Source organism: Poecilia formosa, unplaced genomic scaffold (genome assembly GCF_000485575.1).
Source record: "Poecilia formosa unplaced genomic scaffold, Poecilia_formosa-5.1.2 Scaffold355, whole genome shotgun sequence".
NCBI lineage: Eukaryota > Metazoa > Chordata > Actinopteri > Cyprinodontiformes > Poeciliidae > Poecilia > Poecilia formosa.
The window spans coordinates 312,914-324,583 of NW_006800294.1; the positions used below are offsets into that span (position 1 = coordinate 312,914).

General features: G+C 41.0%; 1 long non-coding RNA gene across 1 annotated transcript in view; it reads right to left on the minus strand.

Moving 5' to 3' along the window:
* Positions 1-1,503: 1,503 nt before the first annotated feature.
* The window catches only part of LOC103153568 (uncharacterized), a 119,535-nt gene continuing 109,368 nt past the window's right edge, over positions 1,504-11,670 (minus strand). The window contains exon 4 of the long non-coding RNA XR_477807.1: positions 1,504-2,251. This is a non-coding gene — a long non-coding RNA (uncharacterized LOC103153568). The remainder of the gene's footprint in view (positions 2,252-11,670) is intronic.

Consider the following 11,670-nt stretch of genomic DNA (forward strand, 5'->3'; position numbering starts at 1 on the left):
CATGCTCATGTTACGAACGCCCTTACTTTTGTGTATTACTTAATTTTTTTTTAATTTTGAACAAAAACAAATAAACAAAGCTGCAGATAAATATAAAACAGATCCATAATAATCTATTAATATATATTATCTTTAATCTTCAGCCAGATGCTGCTTCACTTACACCTGTCATTTACATCTATGGGGCTTTACCTGCCTCTCATTGCATCAAATTTAAGAAGATGTGAAAAAACTATATGAGGCTCTGTGTGAAAAACTGAGTCAGCTTCCTTTCCCTGACTGTGTGATTTACTGTGACATGTTAAAACGCCACAAAAGAAGATGAAGAGGAGATGACATCAACGTCCGTCTGTCTCTCAGGAAGGAAACTTTTCATGGCGTCCAGCTGGTTTCCCCTAAGCGAACGAGTCGCCTTTTGCTAGCGTTCCTCCTGTTGGTGTCGGATCTGATAACGTCGAGGCTATGGAGCGTCTCAGCGATAAGACTCAGCTTCAAAAAATGTTTAAAAAGCAGAAGGACTGAGGAGAAGTCGTCTCAGTCGGAGGGTAATCTGCCTCTGAGGGTCGGCCTTTGGGGCCGACCTCTGGGCGATCAGCTGTCCGTCTCAGGTCAGGCGGGAACCAGCAGATAAAGAAACTGAGGATTAGTGTTGGAAGGGAAGGAAATGGCTCCAGCATGTCCGATCACATCCGGGTTTGACCCTGAACAGATTAAACTAATTCTGCTCCAGCATCACTCGCCTGGTTTTCACCTCTCTAAAATAATCAAATCCAGTAATGAACATTCAGGGAAAAGCCGCTTGCATGTTGTTTAACGTGTTAAACACAGCAAGGCCGAACAAAAGCTCCTCCAGTCTCCAGTTGTCAGTTTTAATTATCTGTTGCTTTGTGGAGGATGTCATTAAACGGCTCTGCGGTCCTCCTGTTCTGTGGAGTCGACCAGCAAATGACAGGCTGTTCAGCAGAACCGGTCCGCTGCTCCGATTCATGGAGGACGCTCAGAAACACGCAGCTAGGAAAGTATTCACACCCCGTTTAATTCCCAGTTTATCCCAGATACAAACACAGATCTCAGTGTATTTATGATGAGATAAATCAAAGTTATACATGATGCTGGTTTTCAGTATTTCAGGACAATTAAAGCTTCACATGTGGCATGAAAAAAAAAGGCCGAGTTCACAAAGCATTACACTGAGGGAGTAGCTGATCAAGTTACCATTTAATTTTTAAAAATTACATCATCAGACGGATCAAAATATAAAGTTATGTGGAAATTTTTAAGGACCAAAATGACAAGAATTCCTTTAGGTAACAAAAAATAAAGTCAGGCAGAAGACAATGTTTCCAAATTAACTTATTTCAAGATAAAATTCATGAAATTTGAACAAAAGCTGCAGGTGTGAGTCTGTCTGGTGAGTTTTTAGTTAAAACATGTTTGTTCTTCATTCAGTGGGTAGAAAATCCAGACATTTTACTCAAGAGTAAAAAGTACAGCTCCTAAAACTACTTTTTTTTTTCTTTCAAAAAAGCTACTGAAGTAATTGTAACTGAGTAAATGTAACTAGCTGCTACACAAATCTGGTGGCATAAATTATAATTTAACCTCCTGTACTAAAAACGCCCTAAATAAAACCCATTTTAACTCAAATACTGGGAAATAATCTGCAGGTTGATTGGAGATTACTCTGGAGAGAGGAAACTCCAGTGAAACTCTAACCCACAGCCAACATGTGGAAGAAGGTGAATTTAGGTTAAAACATTCAGACTGAACATCCAAAATACTTTCTGTGTTGGAAAACAAACGCTGGTGGTGGCAAGACGTTAAAGTCGTCAGTCAGTTTTCAAAACCTGAGAAATGATGATGGATGATCTCAGCTTAACAGGTTTGGTTTTACAGTGTGTGATCACAAACCAGCTTCACTCCACAACATTCAAGGAGTGAAATCTCGTGAGATCCAACGAGAGTTCAGAGTAAACAAACATGGCCGACGGGGAAAAGCAGTGGAGACAGTTTGTGACTTTCTGATGCGTCTTTGGTTGTTTGGTCTCTTGTGTTTTGGATTTCCCTCCATGTTCACCTCGTTTCTGACTGGCTGCGTTCGGCTCACTCATCACGATCCAACGTGTTGAAAATCCCTGAGTTCAGATGGCAGCAGTGAAGCAGATTACTCTGAATACACAGCAGGAGGATCTGAAATGGTCTGTACATCCATCCTGATCGTCAGACTCCTGAAGGTTGTTGGAGGGAAAATCTGGACAGAAAATGGCAGAAAGTCTTGTGTGAACCAGCAGAAACATTCAGCATCTCCTCCTAAACTCCACTGACCTCCGCCTACGAAGAGCTGCTGAATGAAAACCCATTTCAGACTAAACTTATGATTTTTCTTCCTCAGTATTCTGTTAGTGTGAAACTAAAACCCATTGAAACGATTTGTGATCCTGTGTGGTCGTATTTTAATGCCTGCAGCCACAGGATGACCTTTCCTGCCTCCAGCCAGCGCTGCTTCTCCAGCTCCTTTCGGGTCAGAACAAACCCTGACATACTCGGACCGTTTATTCATTCTGCCAAACAGGCGTGATTACAACCCAACAGCAGACTGTGGGTTCTGTTGAGGCCCACCGCCGGCCTTCAGGTTGACCGGCCCGCTGGGACAGAACCTCCCGCTCCTCCAGATGGCACCGCTGCTCCCCGACCCGTCCTACATAATCATAAGCAGCTGGTTGGTGGGTAACGGCGAGGTCAGGCTGCCCAGAAGAAGTCCGGGTTGAAGAGCGAACACGGAGTCGAACACGGAGCGGGAACGCGTCCCATCAGGGCCGAGCTGCCAGCATTTACATAACCAGAAGTCAAACAAGCTCTGCATTTCATTTTCCATGTGAATCCTCAGAAACATCTGAATTTCTGCTAATAAGAATATTTCTGGAGCAGAAACAGGATCTCAGTTTGACCCCAAGTCTAAAACTTTGGCTTGGGAATAAAATCAACATTTATTATTAAATGTTTCCAGTATAAATCCATGATATTTCTATACTGAGATTATCAGTAAAAGCATCTTTTTCTGAATTAAAGCGGTGCAGCGCCACTTTCCAGGCTCTAAATTTGGCCTGCAGTGAAGTATAAATACAGAGTATTATGGGATGTGTGGGGTTTCAAAGCCGCGGTACCCTGAAGTAGTCACGACTGTACGAGTGAAGTATGAAATATCCGACAGCGTTACGGTGGCGCTCTGGATGGAGATCAGGCTCAGCCAATCAGAACGCTTCCACATCATTGGCCAGGCCATCTTATCTGAGCCGAGCGGAGAGGCTTTCCCCACTAATGCCACCCGGTTGGCTCCATCCTTCATCCTTTGCTTCACCCCCAGCCTCCCTCCATCAGCTGAAGCTCCCTCTTCTTTCGCTCATCTACTGCACTTCATCTGCCTCTATCGCTTTTCATTTTTCAGTCATGCACTTTTTCAGTTATTGGTTGCGCGTTGCTGAAGTGTGTGATAGGCCTCGGCGCCAGGGTGGAGAAATGGGTCTGGTCTCACTATAGATGGGTGGCAAATTCTAATGAATGTGTGTGAGAGCGTGGATGTGTGTCAGGAGACACTGGGAGAGTCCAGACCTCAGTTTTCCTTAGAAAGACAGTCATGTTGGTCTGTTCTCACAGGAGGAGGTGAGGGAGTTCAATGTTGGGAAAAACTCCAACAAGACGGGTTTGAATTTTTCTTTTCTGAAAAACGGAAATCAAAACATTCCAGGAAGCAAACGGCAACATGTATTCAGCTGAAAAGCTATTACTGCAGGTGTGGTTGTAATCTTTTAAAGGTTACGTGGACCGGTTCTGTTCTGGATGCTGAATGTGAGTGAGATGAACTCCAGGCATCAAGCAGCATATTAAAACCCGACGCCCCGTCATTCAGCGCCCGCCTGAGGACGCGCGTCCCTCATGTCTCCCCCTTCATACGCAAATCAACAACAAATTCCCATTTATTTATTCTTGCACCATCTCAGCAGCAAATTGCTTTGTAAATGGCACAGTTCCCTCAGCCTCTTCTGTAAATACGATGTCATCGGCAGTGTTAATAATCCTTTTGTTTGCTTGACCAGGAGCTCTGCGGCGCCGCCCGTTTCCCTGATTCAATTACTGGGCTTTGAGGAGTGGGGAGAATGGGGGCCGGACCTCAGAGCCGCCATGTTAATGACATTCAAATTGATCACCGCCACATGTTGCTGCGGCGCGGCCCGTTTAAAACCGGGGCTAATGAAAAGAGGAGCTCTCCATTATGAAGAGCGTAACCAAACATGACACCACCTCACTGAAAGTACAAGACGGTCTGCTGAATGCTGCAGCCGCAAGGAGCTTAGCTAGTGGCGATTCACACCAAAAACGTTACGTCCCATAGGCTAAAGGTCCGAACATAAAACTGAATAAAAACACAGAATAAAAAACAGAATAAAAAAAAAAACAGAATAAAAGCACAGAATAAAATAACAGAATATAAAAAACTAATAAAAAAACAGAATAAAAAAAAAATGAATAAAAACACAGAATATAAAAAACCCAAATAAAATAACAGAATATAAAAAACTAATAAAAAAACAGAATAAAAAAAAATGAATAAAAACACAGAATATAAAAAACCCAAATAAAATAACAGAATATAAAAAAACGAATAAAAAAACAGAATAAAAAACAGAATAAAAAAAAAACTGAATAAAAACACAGAATAAAAACACAGACTAAAAACACAGAATATAAAACAGAATAAAATAACAGAATAAAAACACAGAATAAAAAAAACAATAAAACACAGAATATAAAACACGCAGCGACTCTAAGAGCCTTTTCTTAAACCTGCATGGATTTTATGTCAACACTTCACTCTTACTGCTCAGTTTTTTTATTTTTCTCTATTATGTCTATATTTTATGTTTTTATTGCCACTTTTCTGCTGTTGAATCAGAATTTAAAAATTTTCTGACAATAAATAAATTTCTAACTAACTTCTAAATCTGAATGAGATTCAGTCAGGACCAAAAGTGGATTTTATTTTCACAATGTCCTTTTTTCATATATATAAACAAATCCACTCAGGCTGCTCCTATTGGACAGATACGGAGGGGGCGGGACAAAGCACAGACCAGGAAGTAAACAAACATGGACTCCTGGTTGCTGCTGTTATTCCACCTGCAGTGTTAAAGTGTGATGAAAGTACCTGTAGCTGCAGAGGAACAGATAACTTACATAAAATATATTCCTCATATTTAACACATTAAATGATGAAAATCAAACTGTTTTCCTTTGAAGTTGTTGGTGTTGGTCTGTGATGTGGAGAGTTTGGTAGGAACCAGTTAAGTAAGTCCAAATGTACTGTTAGGAGTACTTTTACTACGCTGTACTTTTTACTGTTACTTTCATTCTGAAGTATCTACATTATTTCTACCCCACAGAATGAAAGATAAAATTAATCTGCAGTTTATTACAGTTTCGTTTTTTATTGAAAGAATCTTTTAGTTTTTTATATAACTTGTAATTTTTGTCCTTAAAATACAAACATTTCCACAAACCTTCATGTTTTGCTCCATCTGATGATGTAATTTTGAAATATTAAGTGATTGATAATCTGATCAGTTATTCAGACTTTAACCAACTCTGGAGTGAAAATACATTGAAGTAGTGCTACTGTTGCAGTTCTGAGTGAAACATTGATTGATTGATTGATTGATTGATTGATTGATTGATTGATTGATTGATTGATTGATTGATTGATTGATTGATTGAACATGGCGTTGTAAAGTTTTCGGGGTGTGAGTACATGTGCAGACGCTGCTTCCTGCTACGTTTGGCTGCAGGCAGGTGCGACGGCGCGGCGGCATGTAGCCGAGTGAAGTTAATGCAGACGCAGGTGCAGAACAGCATGTCGATGAGCGCAGCACCAAATAACCTAAATGAGTCTTCAGGGAAATATTAAAGCTGCCAGGAAGCGCAGCTACTTCAGTCATTTTCATTATACCTAATGGGCCCTTGTTTCCCCACAGGGAAACCAAAGCTAAGGAATTAATTTGGCTTTTATCGACCGCCTGGTGGAGTTATCATCTTTACCTGGTGTTTTATGTCATCCTGGTTATTTAAGCTTCTCACCTTCAAACGTATAAAAGGAAAAATTGCCTCTAGTTTTAGTGATTTACTATTTTATTACTATAAGCTGTGCTAACTTTAGCCAATTAGATGGAAAAAAGAACAGAGCTCTTATTGGACTTGCTATTCTATGATTTATTGTAGAGTATTTACTGAATAAGCCCAAAATTATTCATACCTCCAACAGTTTTAGATGTTTCTTCTGACCAGGACGTTTTGAAGCAGATTAGGGTGATGGAGAGGAGGCCTTCCAAAACTACAGTTGGAGCTAAATTTGGATTAAAATAATCAAAATAAGAGTTGGAAAAAAGCAAAAGGCTAATCAGCATTTAGAAGAAATGTTTTGAGTTCAGAACTGACCTTAGAAAGATAAAATGTAAATAAAAAAATTATAATTCATAATGATTTTAAAGCTAAATATAAAAGGCATATAAATATTTTTTCCTCATTACATATTTTTCAGACAATTCTGTGCAAATCTGCATTTTTTAATCTGATTTTATCTAATTTTAGAACTGTCCAGTCTTATTTTTTCCCCCTGAATCAGTCTTTCTCAAACTGTGGTTCCCGGACCACTGGTGGTCTGCGGGCGCCCCCTAGTGGTCCGCCAAGTACTGCATGTAAACGACCATTTAGAGCTAGCTTAGCAAAGGATTGTATTAAAAATAATGATGGAAAACTGGATTAAAACTCAAAATAAGAGCTGTAGATATTGGTGGATTTGTACTTTTAGACAATCTGCTACATTAATACAAATAAATCTCCAATATATCATAACCAGTATTAGAAACCCTCCAGGTATTCCTTCTTTAAAGCTTGATAACATTTCTGATGGTTGGATTCTCCGCCACAGCCATGTTTATCACTAATGCCTGTTGATGCATATTCAATACATACCAAACATCTCTAATTTGCAAACATTTTATCTTCTTTTTGTGCCGTTTTCCTACAACAACCTCAGACAGAAGGTCTCAGTGAAACGCTGTCATCCCAGCAGCTCCCAGTAATGAACTGGTCAATACCAGCCTCAGGGCTGAACGGGACACACTGGCAACAAGGCAACTGTTGACTCTAAATCACAGAGATGGACAATGTTTACAGAGACAATGTCCCCCACAGGAGGAAGAGGAGGGTCTCCTTCATCTTTAATTCTTCCTCAGCGAAGAGACGGATGAGGAGGCCGGTCTGCTCCCAGATGGGAAGCGTCTGTGAGCCTCCATTTAATAAAACGGCATTACCTCCAATAGCGCTCAGCCAATCAGAAAGCCATTCAGCCGTCATGTGACGTGTAGGAAATATAGCCCATCTCATAAAGTACTTTTACATCACAGCCTGCCCGATGAGAGCAATATCATCACATTTATGAGAAAATAATGATTTCTTCTCTGAATTTATGAGCATCTAGTAGAGAAAAGGCTTCATAAGAATTATATCAGTATGAGGGAAGAGGAGGAAGACGAGGGAAGAGGAATCCCTCCCTTTAATTTGTTTTTCCCCTCAAGGGAATAAATACAGCTCTGTAATATCAGGCATAAAAGTCAGACTTGTCGACGAAGAATAGGCCAATTAGTTGAGCTACGAGGAGATGAAACGGAGGAATCAAAGCAGATCAATGAGGGAGATTCACTGCAGCTCTGCAGCCGCGATCAATACGAGCTGGGAGACACGGCGTGATTAGAGATTGCTGGGTCACAGCTAAAGTGTTCATAATCAAGAGGCAAACTTTCATAAGAGCAGCGCCTGGCGAGGACGCAACATGGAGTCCATCATCATGCACCGCCGCTGCAGAGCGGAGGCAGCAGAGGAAGGAGTTCCTGGTCACAGGAAGTTTGTGATTAACCGCTTTTAATTTCAGACAACAACAAATAAAAAAGGCGACTTTGTAAATAAACATCCTGCTGCATGGAGGAGCTTTATTAAACCTTAAATCAGATAATTACACAAACTGCAGTTATGAAATTCTAATTTTGATCATTTCTCCAAAACCAAATGACTGGATCAGAACCAGGGCCACACCTAACACCTGCAGGACCCGGGCCGCGAGAACCAGGCTGGACACCACTGGGAGGTCAGACTCTTCTGGCAGCAGCTGCTAGCTATGCTAATGCTACCAGCTAATGCTTGTTGCAGATGTTTGCTAGTGCTAATGCTAATGCTATGCTTAGACGAACAGAACAACCTTTGTGTTATTTTTACTCCATGCGGTGATTCTCTCCATGAAACGTCTAATTTTCTATTCAGTAGTTTGTGTTTTTTTAATAGGATCAACAAACTTATGAAGCTACATTACAGCTAGCATGCTAAAGATGAAATAAAAGATGTTTTATTTGGAAGATGAAGAGAACTTCTTTGTGTTTTCATATTACTGATTCCTCTTCCTGTATTTGCTTATTTCTCCAGTTGCTAGTTTGTGTTTATTCCACTAAAATCAGCTTGCAGAAACTTTTAATTGATGGATTGCACTCTGACAGAATCTCCATTGTCTTTTTTTTCACACATTGTTTTTTTTTTTACTGTTTTTGTTACAGAATGAAGACCAAGATTAGCATCAAAGCTGTCACTTGGTTCCTTAAAAGCGATGAATGTGAAAAGACTCGTTCCAATTATCCAGTATTTCTCGCCCAAATTTATTCTCAGCAAAGTGAGAGAAGCTCATTATCAACATATATGGAGGGTAATAGGACACTAAAACCCTGCGCAACAAGAGGAAAATGTATTCAAGCACACTTGTGTGGAACCCAATCAAAATGTCTCATTAGAATGATTTCAGCTTAATGGTTTCCCGCAGAAATTGATCAATTAAACACTGTCATGAAACAAACCGCGTCGCATCCATCATGAGGACCAGCATCCAGTGCTGAATAAGTAGTGACCAGACGCATCAGCGAACCAATTAATCAGTGCGACCCAACGAGATGACGCCCCCCGCCAGGCTGCAGGCTCGGCCCACTCAGTCCATTTGGTAGCTAACAGCTGACTGAGAGGTGAAACCAGGCTATTATAATGTCATTATGATGTCAGCTTCCATTGCGCTGAGTAAAGTAAGGGTCTGCAGCGGCCGGCGGCTCCCTCCAGCCACTTGTCACCAAGTGTTTTACCCTGGTCAGACATCAGTTCCTCCGACGCGCCGTCCCCCTCCCGTCCTGCTCCGGATTCGTCCCCTGGGTGTGAGCTCTCGTCCAATCACACGCAGCATAAATCCATAACTTGTGCTCTCCTCTGGCCCCCAGGAAAACACAATAAACTGCTCTCATCTTTTATGCATGATTTTTCTGTAGCTCGCTGCGCTCTGGGTGCGTATCAATCATCAGCGGGACGCTGCGGGGCGACGCAGACAGGCGGCAGGAAAGAGCGACGGCGGCTACAAAACATACACGGTGGCACAACAAGGCGAAATGAAGAGTCCCGTTTCTGTTTCCGGTGACTTGGATTTCTATTTCAATTTCATCTGGTGCCTCTCCCTCCTCCGCCTCCTCACATCGCTGCTCAGACTGACCTGCCCGTCCCGCTCAGCAGAAGGACAGATGCATGTTTGTGTTTGAAGAGACATTTTCTCCCCTGGGCTGAAGGCTCGCTTTTCCTCCTACTCACTTCAGAGTGGTACGCCTTGCAAACATATGCAGAACTGCTCTGCACGGCTTCATCGGCATGCTAACATATTCAGAGACAGTCAGAGCGCAGCTGGCTCACTGTGGAGAGGGCAGCGGTCAGACCGCCATGCAGCCGGATGGATGACTCTGTAGCTGCAGAACGTTCCCGTTCAGGTTGCAGCTCCGGTTTGGAGAACGTTCCTTTGCTGCAAAACGCAGCGCCGCTTTCAACAACCTGCAAATATTCATGCAGGAAACTGAGCTCCAGGCAAAACTCTTCATTATTAACATCTGATTTACTGAAACTAAAACTCACCGACATCTGGGCTCTACTGCCCAAATTCCTCTGGAGTCACTTACAGATTTATTTATAGATCAACATATTTCATATCCATTTTACAGTCATTTTAACATTATTTACAAAATCACATGTTTTTTTATCAGTGGTTATATTTATACTCATATTTAACACTTTGAGAAGCTGGTCAATAAATTAGAATCTGCTCATCCACCTGAAATACGACAAACGGACAAGTAACTTCAGGAAGATGTAGGAGTTTGTTTCAATAATTCCTTAATATTGATGAAAACGTGGTTCACTAATAACACGGTTAAATTATTTTGTTATAAGTGAATTTAACTGCTAAAGTAGCTGCTTCTGTTTCACTACTAAGGAATTATTTACTTAAACTCCTACATGTTGCTGAAAAGTTACTTATATGTTATTTTGTTTCTTATTTCAAGTGTACTAAGATATTTGCACTATAATTCTGGGTGTTTTGGTCTTTTTGCTGCCACACAACACATTTACGCTACATTATGTTTCTGCAATAAAAATGTCATTTCAAATCTTTTTCCCATTTTCAGCTGAATGACAGAAAGTCGAGTTTCTGTTTTACCTGGACATAATTTTCTTTTTGTTCTGACTAAATGATCTGAATGTTTGCAGATTTAATTCGGGTTTCGCTGCATGAATATCACCACAAACTTCAGTGACATGAAGGACGTTTAGACCAGAAGGAACATCATTTATGTGCCTTTGAAGTTTTTATTAAAAATACAATGCAAAATGTAACGTATATCAGGCTTGACTTTATAAAATCAGATGGTCACATTATGGGAGCTACATCATGTTTTTAGTGGTTCAGATGGATTTAATTCAACTTTTTTTCAGAACATATTTAAAAGTGTCACTAAGGTTCATTTTATTTTATGTTGAAATAAATAAATAAATAAAGTTGGGAGTAGAGCATTCAGTCTCTTTGATCTGATCTCAAACTTTCTGTCATTTTTTTGCATTTTAACTGTTTTAAGCTGAAAGGTTAATATTCTTAATTAAATATATTCACATTATGAAGTCAGAGAGTTTAACTGACAGCTTTGCTCTATATTCATCTCTTAAGTTACGAAATGAAAAGATTAAATGAATGAACCTAAAAACTGACAAACCATCTTGTAATTTAGAGCAGGAGAAAATGCCAGACACCGACTCACTGCGTCCGACAGCCACATCTCCCACATGCAGGACCGTTATTTCCACACAGCTGATTCCTGACAAGTGTTTAGGAGGAAGTTGTTTCAGAAGAAAGGCAGCGCTCTGCATAACCGCCCGGCATGCAGGTGCTCATTATTCTGATCCACACCCCTACAGGCCAATCCATCACAAACAATCAGTCAATCAAATGCTCTTTTCGTCGTGCTTTTAACCGACCCATTTGTCACCCTTCACCCGCCGTTTCTGCACGCCGTGCACAGCGGGAATGCAGATAGAAAACAAAATGTTTTGCACTTCTAATGGATCAGTGTGAGGCTGAGGTGTTTAAAAGCCTCAGTGTAACGGCAGCGAGTTGGCAGGTACTGAGTGGCGGCAGCAGGGAGGCCAGATTACAGGGAAAGACGTCCTCTACGTCCCTCAAGTAATAACAGCGAAATGAGACTGACATTTCACTCTGCA